We start from the raw sequence: 18462 nt of genomic DNA on the forward strand, positions 1-18462 counted from the left end.
GGGAGCTGGGACCCTGTGCTAAGCGGGCTAGCGGGCCTTGGTCTCGTTCTGTCTGTGAGTGAAGCAATCAAACGTTCAAAGCGAACAAGAGGCACTGCGGACTGTGCCAGGGATTTTCCAAGCCAGGCCTGCGCTGTCAGCAAGTCGTCCTGCCATGTGGCGGCCGCCAGAGAACGAGCGAAGCCTTCTCAGAAGTAAAAGCAGAGCACTCCAAAGTGACGAAAGTGAGGCTGCAGCGGCCGACTTAGGACACGTCCTCGGCAACGGCCGGTCCCTGGGAAAGGGCAGCGCATTGGTAAAGGGCCAGCGAAAGTGAGGGAAGTCCCCCAAGCGATAGACGGACACAGCGCCTGCGATGACGACCTTGGACTCGCCAGAGGTCACGAAGGTGGTGCAGGCTGGACATCGTTTCTTCCTGTTGTTCTTGGTTGCTCTGAATCCCGACCTCCTTGGTGACAACTCACAATGAGGACAGGCCTTGGAGAGAGGGAGGGAGGAGGCACATACCGTGGTGCATATCTGCAGGCGGAGGCGTGTCGCGTGTGCCCAGGACTGTTAGGCCGTCTGTACGGAGAAGGGCTACCCTTACCAGAAACATGGTCCTGTCTAACGTCCTTCCACACACACAGATTGTTACCAAATCCATTCAGTTTGATGGGCGGAGGACGGTCTGAGCAACTGGCCCCAAGAATAAGAACTGGGGTCCCAGGGACAGGCAAAGGGGCGTCTCTGGGGGCTGCGGATGGTGAGGCAGAGGGGAAAGAGAATGGGGCCGGCGCAGAACCCAACAGTCATCATCACTGCTTTTGGGGATTGAAGGAAAAGAACGAAAACCAAAACACAGCCCAATAACCAATGCCATTCTGCCCACTTGCAGGCTCTCTGCAAGTGCTCAAATGTTTCATCCTCAGATTCAGTTTTGTTTCTTCTGGTAACAGATTGAACCATCCAGTCTTTCGAAAGCAGAGGGCACTGGCGGGCGAACTGCCCAGCCCTGCCCCAGCTTTGAGTGGGTCTGGGCAGTCCACAGGGAGAAGGCCAGGTGGGCAGGACGTGACCTCCTTCTGGAAGCCCCAGAAGGCCAGGGCTTTTGAGGCTGCCAGCCCAGCAGCAGGAAGGGCAGCTGTCTCTGGGCCCGGGCGCTCCTGGCCAGACCCTCCTGTGGGGAAGCAGAGAAGCAAGGCTGTGATCCACAGTCCCCTACATGCTGTCACCACCCTGGTCCAGGGACCCCAGAGCCCCATCTTCTCTTAGTGGCCAAGGAAGTCAGGAGCCTGGTCCTCGCTCTGCATCAGTCTTGGCTGAGGCCTGGGCCTCCTGGAGCAGAATGTCTCGGGTCTGTGACCCCAGTGTCACTGTCCACCAGGAGAGCATGGGCTCTGCTCTGTCCTGTCAGTGCTGGCCACATGGACAAGGGACAGCCTCCAAGGGCCCTGCACCCACTGTTGATTTCCCTGCTGTCACTTGCCCTAGAACATCTGGTTCGGAGAGACACGATGACTGACTGGTCCCTGTGTTTGTGTTCTGCCCGTCCCCACTCAGTCCAGGTGGACTGACCCCATGTGAGCAGTCACCCCTCTTGTCTGTCTCCCTGCTCTTCCCGCTCATCACCTCCAACACTCGGCCTGTTGTGCTGTTCTTTCTCTTGGCACCACATCAAATTATGAGGTTGGTAAGGCTTTGCGGAAATGGTTCCCACTCCCAGAGTCAAATTCTCCGTGACGTCACCCGTTGCCATGCCGACAGTGTACACAGGTGGGTTTTCACAGGGACTGATCTTTGATCGGTGACACACTCCCTGGAGTGCAGGGCTCTGCAACCAAGAGGCTTTGCAGAAGGATGTGCAGGGATGTGCTCCTGTCCCTCCCACGTCCCCTGTCCACCCGTCAAGGTGGTGCTTGGTCCTGGCGGTTGATATCTCCAGGAGTTTCTGCTTCATAAACTTCCTGGGGAGAAAGCTCTAGCAAGTTTTCAAACCCAAGATGTTTTCCTATCCTTCCAAAAGACAAAAACAGGAACAAGCATTCTGAGATATTTCTTTTTCACTTTCCTGGTTGTTAAAACAAACAAAAGCTAAGCCTAAATCACTGCTTTTTTTTTTTTTTTTTTTTACATTTTGGCAAGCCGAATAACGAGTTCCCTGAACATGTTTCTCATTGCCACGGGGCCAGCGTCAGTGCACACATGTCATGATGCTTCCAGATGTGGAATTCTCCTTACACAGAAACAGGATCCTCTGCTCTGGATGCGGCCTGCAGTATGGGTCCCCAAAGATGTCTGCATGTTAATGTCTACAATCTGTGAGCATGCTACCTTACCTGCAGAGGGGGTGCTGTGGATGGATCAGGTGAAAGCTCTTAGGATGGGGGGATTACCCTGGATTCTCTGACAGGGTCCTTACAAGAGAGGCAAGTGGGTCACATTCAGAGAGAGACAGAGATTTGAAGATGCAACCCTGCTGGCCATGAGGATGCAAGAGGGGCTACAAGCCAACAGTCCAGGCAGCCTCTTTGTTGTGTGCTATGGAGTTGACTCTGACTCATGGCACCCCCATGTGGCAGCAAACAGCTGCCCCGAGGGTTTCCTAGGCTGTCGTCTCTACAGAAGCAGACCACCAGGTCTTTCTACCACACATTGGCTGGTGGTTTTGAAACACCAACCTTTTGGTTAGCAACCCAGCGCTTAACCACTGTGCTACTAGGAGCTGGAAAGGACAAGGAAGTTGGGCTCAAGTCCAGATCCTCAAGGAGAAGGAGGCTTGGCCACCTCCTTCAGATGTCTGACCTCCAAAACTGAGAGATGAAGTCTGTGTTGGTTAATAGCTGTTCAAGACCAAAGTTATTTCCTGCTTTTGATTGTTTTGAAAGCATGTGTTTTCAGTGATGGAAGGCATTTTGAATTTACTGAAAAAAAAAAAAATTGTGGTAAAATAGATTTTGATATAATTAGTGAGAAACATGTTGTAAAGTGTCTTTGGTCTTGGAGTTAGTGGAATGAAGCTAATTCTTCAGATTAACACAGTTCAACAGGACTCCATCAGATGGCAGCACACACTAAAAGTGGGATAGTAGCTTCCCATTAAACCCTAGAGGCAGGAAATGTAGGTGGGCACTACATGTCCCATGGGTCATGAAAGAGTTGAGGCCAATAAATTGGTGGTAGTATTTTTACCGCAGCAGTAGGAAAGTAATAGAACCTGCATGTGGGATGTGGGCACACACTCCATACCAGCTCCCTGGAGGGGACTCCATACATCTGCACATCTCCTCCCTGACTTCCTCTTTGCTCCTTCCTCCAAGAAAAGATAAGTGGAGTTAGAGCTAAGTGCTCAAGGCAGGTGGCAGGAAGCAAGTGATTTTCCTCACTGAAGCATGTGTTCCTCATTGCACATTTCACATGGTAGACTGTGTGTTTTCTGGCTGCGTTTTACAGGGCAGAGTGCTGCTCTGTTTGCTACAAGAGTGTCTGCTTACTGCCCACATCTGTCGGCCACATAGCAGCCACTCAGTAAACCCTTGCTGATTGAGTGGCCAAACCAAACACATGGCTGTTGAGTTGATTCTGACTCACAGCGCTCCTAGAAGACAGAGTGAAACTGTCTCACAGGGTCTCCAAGGCTGTCATCTTTACAGAAGCAAAGCACAAACCACACCCACTGCCATGGAGTCGATTCCGACTCTTAATGACTCTATCGGACAGAGGTGAACATCCCCATAGGGTTTCCAATGGAAGCAGACTGCCTCATCTTTTTTTCCTGCAGAGCGGCTGGTGGGCTTGAACTGCCAGCCTTTTGGTTAGCAGCCAAACCACTGAATCACCAGAGCTCCTGGATGGAGTGACAGCATCCTGCTGAGGAGGTCACTGTTTCTGAGGATGGTCAGTACTGTGTTTGCATCCAGATAAAGTTAAATAACGGAAATGAGATTAAGTGTGAACCCTTGGTGAGGCCCATCCTGGGGAAGCTCATGTCCCTGTCCATCCCTCAAACTCTGGTGTTCCTCCTGCAGCCCTGAACAGCGGGGAATGTGATTTCCTGTGGATCTCACAGACTCTGATATCCCAAGCCTTTTCATCAAGGACACACTTTGAGGTGTGCATCCTTATCCCAGGGAGCCAGCGTTGGGCTGCGTTGGAGGGAAATTCTGGGCTTGGAGTCGGAGCTAGCCACTTTACCTCACAATGCTTACAGTTCATGTTGTAAGGCCATTGGGGAAGTTGGAGTTTGGCCTGTTTGGGAGTCAGCTGAGATGAGCTGTGGCACCTGTGTTGGGATGTGGGGACAGTGACAAGCCCAGGGATGGAGGTATTGCTCACAGAGCAGCAGAGTCCTGTCCCCTGAGGATGGTGCAGTGTGTGGTGGTGGGGAGGCTGTTGGAACCTCTCCTGGGGCCACAGTCTGGGGATGGCAGTGCAGTGATTAGACGTGGTGAGAGATTCGTCACTGTTCAGTTTTGTGGTCCATCTAGTGCCTCACACCACTGTTGGGCTGTCAGTCGATTCTGACTCCTGGTGACACCAGGTGAGAGCAGGACAGCCTTGTAGGGATTTCTGGGCTGGGATCTTTACTGGAGCAGATCAGCAGGTCTTTATCCTGTGGAACCGCCGAGTGACTTGAACCACCAACCTTTCAGTTAGCAGACGAGTGCTTAATGATTGCGCCACCAAGGCCTCTTTGTGCCTCCGACTGGAGGACAGCAGAGTCGTTCATCTTTCTGCACATCCTGGCTCTCCCTGGGAATGCCCCTCCTCCTCCTCAGCCAGGAGGTTGGTGTGGTTGGCCCCTACCACACCCCTTCCTCATGAGCTGGCCCTGACCAGTCGATGTTAACAAACACACATTCTTCATTGGATTTAAACTGCTCTTAAGGAGCTCTACAGGCTCAGTGCTTAAGGCATTTGACTGCTAACCAGAAGGTTGGCAGTTCAAACCCACCAGTCGCTCCATGGAAGGAAGATAGGGCAATCTACTTCCATAAGATTTACTGCCTTGAATACCCAATGGGAGTTGCTATTAGTTGGACTTGACTCAATGGCAGTGAGTTTGATTTTTCTTGTTGTTATTAAAGTGAGCTCTAAAACTGGGTCTCTGGATTTTGAGCTGTGGGAGAAGAGAACCTGGTGGATACAATTACATCCTGGGACTCAGACGACATGTCCACACCACCACCAGTGCTCCCAGGACTCAGATGGACAAATCCACACTACCACTCGTAGTCCCAGGACTCAGAAGGACATGTCCACAACATCACTCAAGGTCCCGGGATGCAGATGGGCACATACACACCACTGCTCAAGGTTCCGGGATGCAGATGGACACATACCTATCAAAGCCAGTGCTCCTGGGACTCAGATGGACATGTCCACACTACCACCTGTGGTACCAGGATACAGACGGACACATCCACACCACTGCTGGCAGTCCTGGGATGCAGACAGACACAGCCACACTGCCGCTGGTGGTCCCGCAACACAGAGGGACATGTCTGAACCACCATCCACAGTCCTGGGATGCAGACAGACACTTACAGAAGCACTTCCCACAATAGTCAAGAAGTGGAAACAACACAAATACACATCGATAGATGAATGAGCAAAGAAAATGTGGCTCAAATACAAACAAGATGTTGTCTACATGGGTCACATATGCAATGGGATGTTGTCATTGTTGTTAGGGACCATCAAGTCAATGCTGACGCATAGTGATCCCATGGATAACAAAACAAAACACTACCTGGTCCTGGGCCCTCCTCACAATCACTGCTATGGCTGAGCCCATGATGGCTGCCATTTTATTAGTTCATCTCATTCAGGGTCTTCCTCCTTTTCACTGAGCCTCTGCTTTCCCAAGCATGCTGCTCTTCTGCAGGGACTGGTCCCTTCTAATAACATGTCCAAAGTAAGTGAGGTGAAGTCTCACCATCTGTGGTAGTTAAGTCTATGCGTCAACTGGGTTGGGCCTGGTTGAGTGGCTGGGCAGCTGGATGTAGTATTCCCCATGATGAGACTAGTAGTATGCTCCATGGTGGAATCTACCATGAGCAGCTGAGTAGCTGCCTTAGGGCTGTGGTCTGCTTCCCATATATAAGGAGAAGCCTTGGGGATTGGTCTCTAGCTTATGGCATGCTTGAACCCTGCATGTAGCTGTGTTGTTGTTCAGCAGTCTGCCATGTTCTGCCAACCTCGGAACATTCAGTGGACTTGAATGAATGGCCTACCATGTGGTTTGGTAACATTGGGACTGTACCTTTTTACTTGTCAACTTTGGGTTTGTCAGCCTCAGCAGCCAATAGCTGTCTGAGTGAAGAAAGCCTCCAGCTTCATTGGGCCAGGAGCAGGAGGCAGAGCTGAAGCCCAAGGTTGAGGGGCTTTCACCCAGCCCCTAGAGCCTGGCGCTTTCAACTTGGACTTAAAGCCTCCAAAATTGTAAGAGAATAAACTCTTGTTTGTTCAAGCCATCCCATTAGTGGTATTTTCATGTCAGAGCGGCACTAGGGAACCAGAACAGCATCCTCACTTCTAAGGAGCATCTGGCTGTACTTCTTCCAAGACAGATGAATGCATTCTTCTGGCTTCCATGGTACAGTCAATATTCTTTGTCAACACTATAATTTACAGGCATCAATTTTTCTTCAGTCTTCCTTATTCATTGTCCAGCCTTTGTATGTATATGAAGTGATTGAAAATACCACAGCTTGGATCAGGTGTACCTTAGTTCTCAAGCTGACATGTTTACTTCTTAACACTTTAAAGTGTTCTTTGGAGCAGATTCCCCAATACAATAAACCAAAATTCAAAAACCAAACTCATTGTTGTCAAGTTGATTCTACTCGTAGAGAACTCTCCTTGCCCTTTTGAGGGAGTATCTCTACAGAAGTAGATTGCCCAACCTTCCTTCTGAGGAGTGGTTGGTGGGTTTGATCCATCAGCCTTCTGGTTAGTAGTCAAATGTTTTAGGCAGTACACCACCAGAGCTCCCAATATAATGCATTGTTTTGTTTCGTGACTGCTGCATCCAAGGGCATTGATTGTGGATTCAAGTAATATGAAATCCTTGAGAATTTCAATATTTTCTCCACTTGTCCTGATGTTGCTTATTGGTCCAGTTGTGATGATATTTTTGTTCTTTATGTTGAGGTGCAATCCATACTGAAGGCTTTAGCCTTTGATCTTCATCAGTAAGTGCTTCAAGTCATCCTCACTTTCAGCAAGCAAGGTTGTGTCATCTGCATATTGCAGGTTTTTAATGAGTCTTTCTTCAATCATGATGGCACATTCTTCTTCAGATAATCCAGCTTGAATTATTTGCTCAGTGGATAGACTGAATAAGTATGAGGGAAGGACACAACGCTGAGGCACGCCTTTCCTGATTTAAAACCACATGATAGCCCCTTGTTCTGTCCAAATGACAGCCCCCTGGTACAGATTCCTCCTGAGCACATTTAAGTGTTCTGGAATTACCATTCTTCTCAATGCTATCCATAATTTCTTATGATCCACACAATAGAATGCCTTTGCACAGCAAATAAAACAGAGGTAAACATCTTTTTGGAATTCTCTGCTATCAGGCAAGATCCATCTGACATCAGCAATGGTATTCCTTGTTCCACATCCTCTTCTGAATCTGGCTTGATTTTCTGGAAGTTCTCTGTAGATGCACTACTGGAACTGTTTTTGAATTATCTTTAGCAAAATCTTACTTGCGTGTGATATTAATGATATGGTTTGATAACTTCCATATTCTGTTGGATCATCTTTCTTTGGAATGGGCGCAAATGTGGATTTAGGTCAGTTGGTTGACCAGGTAGGTCTTTTCCATATTCCTTGGCATAGCTGAGTGAGTGCCTCCAGCGCTGCACCCATTTGTGGAAACATCTCAGTGGGTATTCTGTCAATTCCTGGAGTCTTGTTTTTCACTAGTGCCTTCAGTGCAGCTTGGACTGCAGTAACATTGCTTCTTTTGTTAGCAATTGAGCTCTTGAACTTTGTGCTCTTCCAGGACTCCTCTACAAGCTATTGGTTCTTAATCATATGCCACCTCCTGTAATGGTTGAACATCAACCATTTTTTTTTTTTTTAAAGACATTCTGTTTTCCTTTCATCTTCTTTTTGATGTTTCCTGCATCATTCACTATTTTGTACATAGAATCTGTCAACATTGCAACTCGAGGTTTTCTTCAGTTCATTCAGCTTGAGAAATGCTGAGCATGTTCTTCCCTTCAGATTTTCTACCGCCAGGTATTTCCACATTTCATTATAATACTTTACTTTGTCATCTTGAGCTGCCCTTTGAAATCTGTTTACCTCTGTTATTTAATCATTTCTTCCATTCTCTTTAGCTAGTCTCTGTTCAAGAGCAAGTTTCAGAGTGTTTTCTGACATCCATTTTGGTCTTCTCTTCCTTTCCCATCTTTTTAATGACCTTTTGTTTTCATTGTGTGGGATGTTTTTGATGTCATCCCACATCTCACCTGGTCTTCAGTCATTGATGTTCCATGAAACATTACCCAGCTATAAACAGAAATGAAGTTGTGATACATGCAACTTGTGGTGGTAAAGTTTGTGTGTCACCTTGGCTGAGTGGCTGGGCAGCTGGATGTAGTTATTTCCCATGATGAAACTGATAATTATGTCCATAGTGGAATCTATTGGAGCAGCTGAGTAGTTGTTTTAGGGATGTGGTCTGCTTCTCATACATAAGAAACAGCTTTGAGAATGGTCTCTAGCTTATGACATGCTTGAACCCTACATGTAGCCAAGTCATTGTTCAGCAGTCTGCCATGCTCTACTGATCTTGGGACTTTCAATAGACTTGAATTGACGGGCTGCCATGTTGTTTGGTAACATTGGGACTGTGCCATTTTATTTGTTGACCTTGGGTTTGTCAGCCTCAGCTGCCAACAGCTGTCTGAATGAAGAGATGCCTCCAGCTTCAGTGTGCTGAGAGCAAGAGACAGAGCTGAAGCGCAAGGTTGAGAGGCTATTACCCAGCCCCTAGAGCCTGGCACTTGGGACTTGGACTTCTAGACTCTAAAAATTGTAAGAATAAACTCCTGTTTGTCAAAGCCATCCCATTTGCGGTATATTCTTGTCAGAGTTGCACTAGGTAACCAAAACACTCTACATGGGTGAATCATGAAAACATCATGCTTTGTGAAGGCAGACAGTCACAAAAGGAAAACTACTGTATGATCCCACGTATATGAAATACCTGGAGCGAGCAAATGCAGAGGCCAGTTTATTGGGGGTCACCAGGGACTGGGGGCTGGGGGCCATTGTCTGTGGACCATTGAGTTTCTCTGTGAAAGGGGATAGTGGTGATGCTGGCATAAAACAGCAAACGTAAGTCATGTCATTGAATTGTGCGTTTTCCAAAATGGTGGAAGTGGCAGACTTTCTGCCGTGTAATGTTTGCTCCAACAAAAAGCACGAAAATGAATCTATTGCCAAAGTGCTCTTTCCCTCTGATTGCCTGAGCAGGGATGTGGGGGGGCACTGAGGGGTTAGTGCTGGCATGCTTGTCCATGGAAAGCGTCCATCAATATCTGCGGGCCGAGCCGTCTAGCTCCAGTGCTCTTGGGCTGACCACGTGGCCAGGCTGCTCTCAGACCAGGTGGGAAGCTGCTCTCTGGAGCCCTGAGAGCAGTTAGAAGCTCGAGCAGATGTATTGCTGAGCTGTGGCCATGCCTGACTGCAGCCTGGCTTGGCCAGAGAAGGCCAAGGAAACCAGGAAAATCAGAAAGGGCAGAAATGTAGGGGCATAGCTGATTGTCAGAAACATTCTGACAGTGGAAGTGTGGCCGCCTGGGTGGGCACAGTCCTAGGGAGCCCTTTCTTGGTTTGGGAAGGGTTGGCCGAGCCTGGGAGGATTGCTGTTCGGTGGCACGAGATGGTTAAGAGCAGGATTCATTCATTAAGCAGACAGTTAATGAGCACTGCTCTGGGCCAGGCAGGTTCATATCCAGTGAACAACCACTGAGAAGCTCACCTGCCTTTGCAGGATTTCCAAACAGCAGGCCGAGTAGATAACAGCATGCAGAGGAGGTGGCAGGGAGCACTGGGAGGGGCTGGGTGACCCTGTGGTTTGTGCTGGCTGGTTTTCAGAAGAAGATGGTCAGGCCTTTCTCCCCAGTCTTAGTCTGGAAGCCCCACTGACCTTGTCCACCATGGGGGCACTGCTGGTATTTGAAAGACAGGTGGCATAGCTTCCAGCATGGCAGCAACATGATGATGCAGGATGGCACGCTGACGGATGTGTGGACTCACACACCAGCAATCGAGAAGGTGATGTAGGACAGGGCAGTGTTGTGTTCTGTTGTATGGAGGTCGTCAGGAGTCTGAGCTGACTCTACAGCAACCAAAACCCAAACCCACTGCTATCAAGTCGGACCCGACTCATAGCAACCCCTCCTTGGGTTTCTGAGGCAGTATCACTACGGAAGTAGATTGCCCAACCTTCCTTCCGAGGAGTGGCTGGTGGGTTTGAACCATCAGCCTTCTGGTTAGCAGTCAAGTGCCTTAGGCACTATGCTACCAGAGCTCCTGTACAGCAACCAGCAGCAGCATTTAACAAGCACGGTGGTCGAGGGGAGGGGAAAAGCAAGAGGCAAACCTTACGTCACTGTCACGATCTCCCTACGCTGCCCTTCCTCCTCTACAAACACGGGGTGGTGAGTACCAGCTTCCCTCTGTTCCTGGAGGGAGAGTGGAGATGGCAAGTTCCCGGAAGAGGCAGGAGCGTAGTCCACTGCATGCGTGGCCGCTACTCTGGTCGTAGGCACCCCCACCTCACTTGCTCTCTGCCCCTGCCACAAAGACACAGGGACACACGCACATCACCCAGCTGCCGTTAAGTCAGCCCTGAGCCACGTGGTCAGAGTAGAACAGTGCTTGCCATGGCTGGACCTTTCAGAAGCAGATTGCCAGAACGTTCTCCAAAGGAACCTATGGGGGGCCGTGAACCCTCAACCTCTTCATTAGCTGGGCTCTTACCCATCTGCAGCACCCGGCGACTCCATGCACACACATGGCACACCTATTTCACCCCAAACACAGTGTCTCCTCAGCAGAAGGGACGGGTACACTGCTGACCGACGGTTGCTTTTCTCGCAGAGGCACCTGGCAGGCTCTCTGAAGACATTCCACGCTTCAGCATCCACGAGAGCGAGACCCCACTTGTGTTACTCCAGCACTTCAGGGAGGGTGACTTGCGTTTCCCGCCAATGGTCTGAAGACGGCTGACTCACCCCCCACACGGCTAGTGTGTGCCAAGGGCAAGGCGGAGATGAACACCACTGGTTATTTCTGAAAACGGGAACTCAGACGGGCATGTTTTATAACTATCCAGTGAGCGTTTCCCCATCCCGAGCAACATGCACGTCCAATCCCCAAACCAGGGAAGGAGCGTGAGACGAGGAGATGCCGGCCTCTGTTCCCTCCCACGCCCCACCCCCCATATGCACTTTTGCAGAGGACTCTGCTTCAGTGAACAATCCTAAGAGCACATGCCTTCTCCGATCCTGTGGGCTCCCCAGGGAACCTGGCAGGTCGCTGTTTAAATGAGGAGAAAATTGGTTATAAATCAACATCATTTTCCAAGATCCTCATCCAAGGAGAACTGGGTTTTGTGTGAGATGGTGGCTGCATGTAATCGTTGGCTCTTAAGGAAAAGCAAATGTCTTTTGAACCCGAGTCATGGAAGCATTTTTTGCCGTGGCCACATCGTGTTCTATAGCACTGTCCCCAGACCCCGTCTCTTCCTGGTTCTCGGTCCGCTCTTTGGCGTCCACAGTCAGCATGCATGGAGTGCAGGGATGGCAGAGCGGCGCTCATGCGTGTCAGAGCTCAGCATCTCTCTTCCTTCTTTCCTCTCCTCTGGGTCCCTGTGTGCTACAAATGGCTTGTGTCCCACGACTAACCCAAAGGTTGGCAGCTCACCCTTCCCCTCCGCGTGGCACCGTGGAAGAAAAGGTCTGGAGATCTGCTCCTGCAAGATGGCAAGATGGCGGCTGTGGTTGCTAGGTGGACTCCGACTCACACGATCCTACAGGACAGAGTGGAACTGCCCTACAGGGGTTTCTAGGCTTTCATCTTTACAGGAACGATTGACAGGGCTCTTTCTTGAGGAGTCAAGCCTCCAGCCTTTAGGCTGGCAGCCGAGTGCTTAACCACTGCACCACTAGGCTCCTCATGTAGAGATTAAAGCCGAGACAGGCCCATGGAGCACGGCTGCGCGCTGTGGCCCACCGGCTTACACGGCCCTGAATCAACTCGACAGCGGGGGGTTGTTGGGTTCTGGTAGCACCCTGTGAGTGAACACAGGCTTCACCAAGTACTGGAATGTGTTCATTAAGCACATGCGTGTCCATGATGTTGGTTTCCGTAGCATCCTGGGGGTGAGCAAGTCCCCTATTCTGATGACCCTGGGCTCCAGAGCATGAGCCCAAAGCCCCCAACAGCAAGGGTTTGGTGTTGGGTTTCCAATCACATTTTCTAAAAAAAAAAAAAAAAAAAAAATCCTGATTATATATTTAGTTCATTCTTGTATGGAATTGTTGGAAGATACAGGGACTCACTAAGAAGCAAATGAAAACGCTCCTGCAATGCCAGCATCCCCGTCTGTCTCCTTCAGGATGTGCAGCTGCACCTACGGTGCTCCTGTGAGCACAGAAGGCAAACCTGAGACCGTTCTCTATCCACGGTTTTCTCTCTTGCCTTTTTCTTGTATTCTGAGATAAGAAAATTCCCCATATTCTCCAAGTGTTTTTGTGAGGATGGATTTGTGGAATGTTGCATGTTCCATTGTGAAGTTGCTCCAAGAGGTTTTCAAAAAATCATTTATTTCGTTCTTGTTGTTCTTAGACTGTCTGCAGCAGAACATGCATGAATGCAGTGGTTCGTACGTTGCAATCCAGTGGTGTAGACGGCATTCTTGGTCATTCAACTGTCCTCACGTTCCTTCTCCAAATTGTTTCTCCCTCATTAATGTAAATTGGCTGCCTGTGAACTTCTTATCTAGCCTTTTGAGTTGCTGTTGTTGGTCTGATCCCACCCAGATCCTACAAGAGCCCAACATCAAGGCAGACATCCTTCACTTGTTAAACAAAACTCAAACCCAAAACAAACTCACTACCATCGAGTTGGTCCCCACTCACAGCCACCTCTCCTTGTGTTTCTGAGGCGGTATCTCTACAGATGTAGATTGACCAGTATTCCTTCTAAGGAGTGACTGGTGGTTTTGAACCACCAGCCTTCTGGTTAGCAGTCAGATATCTTAGGCACTGTGCTACCCGAGCTCCTAAGTAAAATTAGTGTTTGCTTTTAAGAGGATTGCAGGGGATAGTTTTTGGCATAAGATTTAAAGATTACATCAGGGCAATAATTTAGGGGGTTTCTCCACCCTCCATGGCTCCAGAAAGTCTGTATTCCATGAGAACCTGAAATTCTGTCCTGTAGTTGTGTGGTATTTTACAACTGGTCTTGTGGTTGAGCTCTTCAGCTGTTTCAAAGTTCTCACTGACCATATTGTAAGGCTTTGCCCAGAACAATCTCTGGTGATGTCCTTTGGGTCCCTCTCCTGATATCTGCATATAGGTCCTGTGCGAGGGGGAGTAGCATCGATCACTCTGAGCTCAGGGACAGGGGTTGGGGCTGTGTCTCCTGAACACCCCACTTGGCCAGGTGCTGACTTTATTTATTTATTTATTTGTTATTTGGGTGAGAGTTTACAGAGCAAATTCATTTTCCGTACAGCAATTCACATACACTTTGTCTCATGACATCGACTACAATTTACCCCAATGCAACAGCTCCCTTCCCACTTCCTCCCCATAGTTACCTCTTCCCTGTATCCATCCCTCCATGCACTCCTGCCCCCTGAGCTGTCTCCCTGTGCATACACAGCCCTTTTATTCTCCCATGATTGTTTTCTCGAAGGAGTGTATTTACCTAGTGTAAATGTACATCTCATATGTGTGTCTTTGGTTTGGCTGGAAGCCACAGATGTGAGTTCAATTCCAGACCTGAAGGGCACCCAGGGGCCATAGTCTCAGGGGTTCCACCAGGATCTATCAGACCAGCAAACCTGGTCTCCCCCTTTTTTTCCCAAAATGATTTTGAGTTTTGTTCCACATTGTTCTCCCACTCTATCTAGGATCTCCTACATAGATCCCCCTCTGAGTGGCTGACGGTGGTAGCCAGGCACCATCTAGTTCTTCTGGCCTCATAGTCACATAGGCTGAGGACCTCATGATGTATCAGTCGCCTGGACTAACTGTTTCCATGAATCTTTGGTTTTCTTCATTCTTCTTTGCTCTGGATGAGGAAAGACCCATCGTTCCATCTAAATGGCTGCTTGCAAGCTTTTAAGATCCCAGTCGCTACTCACCAAAGTAGGAGGTAGACCAGTGTTTTGTGTAGTATGTTATGCCAATTGACGGGTGCTGACTTTTTCAGTGGGTCTTGCTCCTGGCTGAAGGTGGCTGCAGCTTGGCATGAGTGAGGCTGGTGGAGAGAGAGGGTCTGTGAAGTGCCCACCTGCCTGTGGTCCCACAGAAGCCCACGTGGTGAGCACAGTGCTGGCTTCTGAGTGAAGAGAGGCTTTTTCAGGGATGTAAAAATGTGGGGAGAACAGGTTAGGAATGCCACTGCCAATTTTTAAGTAAATGGGGAGCAATGATCCGGAACACAACCTCCTTCATTCAAAAGATTATTACTTTCTGTGTCAGCTTCCCAGTGTGTCCTGCTGATGAGAATGAGAAAGATCTGGGCATGGGGCTCCAGGAGGGCCCAACAAAGTCACTTAGAATCCATCAGGGCAGGAGGCTCTCGGCGCTGCCTAGCTGGATCCAGTGCCAGTGGTTTGGCTGGGCATGGTGTGGGGTGTCCCAGGCCTGCCATCCCCGTGGAGGAAGCGGCAATGTCACAGTCAAATGAGACACACAGTTCGGGCAGAGAGGAGCCCAAAGCTCAAGGCGAGAGTCTTGGGAGAAGTGAGGCCCATTTTGGAAGGCTGGTTTCCCAAGACTGAGGGTGAAACGTGGGGAAAAACTGCTGATGGCTCCACGCAGGGTCCCTCAGGCAGGTGGCTCAGGACAAAGGCAGAGTTTTGACACAGACCCGAGGAGAAAGCTCAGAACAGGGAGGGTGCAGCATCCCCTGAGGATGTGCAGGTGGGACAGGGGTCCACCGAGCCCGGGGCCCCTCCCTCCCTCTCTCCACAGCTTCTTGCTTCTGGGATGGGGTGGGGGAGGGCAGGGGGTAATGTGGCTGCTCAGAGCTCTCCTCTGCCCTCCAGCTGAGCTCTTTCTCTGGACAATGAGGTCGGATTGAATGGGGGGCCGTCTGGCTTCACCGTCCAGGGCCAGGGCACAGACAGCGCACCCTGATGGCCAGGGACTATGTCTATGCATGGTGGGTGGGTTTTCCAGGAAGGGTGGGGCTGGCCTGAGCACACTCCTGGGTTTCCTCTGTCATCTGATTAGACCTTTAGGGCAGAGATACGGGGAACCTGGCTGGTCTAGGAGTCTTGAGTGGGGCTGGGGTCTGGTCCATCCCCAGACTCCTCTCATCTCGGAGCATTATGTTTAAAGACAGTTCCCAGGTGGCACTCGCCCACTAACCTGCAAGTTGGCCTTTCAAACCCATCCACCCAGCAGTGCTGCCAAAAAAAGACCTGGCAACCTGCCCCCATGCAGGTGGTTGTTGTTGTCAGGTGCCGTCAAGGTGATTTGGGCCACAGCGACCTCATCGGACAGAGTAGAATGGCCCCATAGGCTGTTCTAGGCTGTACCTTGTACGGGAGCAGATGGCCAGTTCTTTCCTCCATGGAGGCACTGGGTGGGTTTGGAGCACCAACCTTTCAATCAGCAGCCAAGTGCTTCACTGTCACGCCACCAGGACTCCTTTTCCCTAAAGATGACAGCCGAGAAAACCCCATGGGGCTCAGTCCCCCTGTAACATGCAAGGACACCATGAGCTGGACTCAGGTCCAAGCAATGGAATTGGGTTTTGTTTTTATACACAATTCTAGATTTCACAAACCGTGGACATTCTGTGACTTCTCAGTGGCCAAGTGACTGACCCTTCAGCTGTGGCTCTGAGGGAGGGATGTGATGGGACAGTCTCTGAAGGGTGTCCCAGTGACCCCTCCGGCCCCTCCCCACCTCTGGTCCCCTCATGGTAACAGCCTATTTGAACATGTTGGGATATATGGGTATTGGCTACACAGAAGGTGTCATTGAGTGTGATTGAAAATCAAGCCGCGGTTTCATTAATGGAGCCATTATCAGGAAGTACCATAACCTTCACATACCTGCGCATTGTTGCCATAGATACTCTTCCTCAGTCCCACTCCTCAACCGCCAGCATCAGTTCCCGGGCTCGCTGCAGCGGGGACCTCGCTCTGATAGACATAATTATCCCAGCTACGCTAACAGGTCTGTATTTAAATGCTTTGAATTGATGAAAAATGCTTTAAATGCAAATTGTAGAGGGGAAAAAAAATCCACGTAACTCATATCCTACCAGGTATTATTATCCCTCAAAAACTGATTCACAACCAGCCAGGGCATTGCCATTTCCAATTCACAGAGGTGGCATGTCCTCGCTTAGAGTCACAGTACCTGGGACTCTGACTCCACTGGGGGCCCTGGTGGGGCCCTGGTGGCACTCTGTGGGTACACACCCTGGTGGCACTGCCGCTGACAGGACTGCCTTGTGTGTGGGGAGCAGGGGGCCTGGAGAACGAGCAGTTGGAGCCGCTGGACTCATTCAAAGCGTTTACGGAATAAATCCTTCCTCGATGTCCTCTCTTTCCAAACTCAAACTCACTGCCTTCGCATTTGAGCCAACTCATAGCGACCCCTCCTTGGGTTTCCAAGGCTGTATCTCTATGGAAGTAGATTGCTCAACCTTCCTTCCAAGGAGTGGCTGGTGGGTCTGAACCAGCCTTTGGGTTAGCAGTCAAGTGCCTTAGGCACTATGCCACCAGAGCCTCAAACCTTCAAACCATCAGCCTTTTGGTTAGCAGCCGAACACTTAACTGTTTTACTGCTAGGGCTCCGTGTAGACTGGGAGGTGGGGGAATCGATGTGTCTTAAAGTCATATTATATGCACTTTGATTCCTAAAAGTTTTAAAATAAATTACTGTTTTAATTTATTAAAACAACCAGGTTGGGTGCTGGCCTCAAATATCAAAATAAGTGATCAAGAACATGGCTTCCTCTCTAGCTGTTAGGGAGTCCCTGGGTGGCTCCAAGGTGGAGCATCTGAGCACTGGCCGAGTGCTGGCAGCTGGAGCTCACACAGAGCTGCCTCGGAACACAGACCTGCTGAAAGCTCACAGTCTTGGAAACTCCATGGAGCAGTCCTACTGTGTGCACTTGGAGTCGCCGTGAGTCAGAATTGACAACAACCAACAACTGATGTATCAGTTGATGGGACCCTGGCCATCATTCCCTCCACACATGTCTACCCAGTCCCTCCTGAGTCAGGGGCTGTCAGGCACCAAGGGTACTAGAGGGTAAGTAGCGAACAGGACGTGGGCCTGGCTTGGGCGAGAGATAGCCGGGTGCTATGTAGAGAGGGGTCAGACGGGAGACGCTCTGTGTGGACAGCAGCTACGTGGAGGCTGAGATGGTGTGCAGAGGAGAGCTCAGGGACCATCCAGGGGTTCAGGGCACAGGCAGGATAATGTTTCCACTGTATGCAAATACTGCATCTCCCGAAACAAACAGGGTGCAGGGATGCAGGGCATTCGCTGGTTGCAGCCACCAGGGTCCCAGCCTGCACGGGTTCACTGCGCCTGGAACCTGGGTGCTCGACTGCCCCTTCCATTCTCAAGCTGCCCCATGACCTCCCAGGAAGCCCCGTCCCCTCCTTCGTTCCTGGATTCCAGCAGGCAGCTTCCGTCGACACGGTTTGCGAGCACAGAGCCCATCTGGTCCAGGGCCCCAGCAGCATCAGCACCACGTGTGCCTTCACTGAACATGTGGAAGCCCTTACTGCATTTGGGCACAGTGATGGCGGAAATGAGAACTGAATGTGCATTATGAGAAGCAGGGACAAAAAAATAAAAAGACTGCACCCTAACCCGTGAGTCCCTGTGTGGCACGAATGGGTAAGCGTTTCACTATGAGCCAGAAGGTTGGTGGTTTGAACTCACCCAGAGGTGCTTTGCAAGAAAGACCTAGCCGTCTGCTTTCAGACGGTCCCAGCCTTGAAAACCGATGGGACATTTCTACTCTGTCCACCTGGGGTGGCCAAAAGGCAGGAGGTACTCCATGGCAACTGAAGTAGTAACAACTACCTGTCACTCCCCGAAAGCCATGACATGTGTCACTGCCTTTTTATTATGTCCCCAGTAGGAAATGACCCTGCTGCTATGTGGCTGGCAGGGGTGCTTTCTCTCCCACCCATATGTCCGGGGAGCCATATCTAGAAACTGTACACCAACTGCTGATTTC

This window comes from Orycteropus afer, unplaced genomic scaffold (genome assembly GCF_000298275.1).
Source record: "Orycteropus afer afer isolate SDZICR_OR568_19922 unplaced genomic scaffold, OryAfe1.0 scaffold00582, whole genome shotgun sequence".
In the NCBI taxonomy this organism is placed as follows: Eukaryota; Metazoa; Chordata; class Mammalia; order Tubulidentata; family Orycteropodidae; genus Orycteropus; species Orycteropus afer.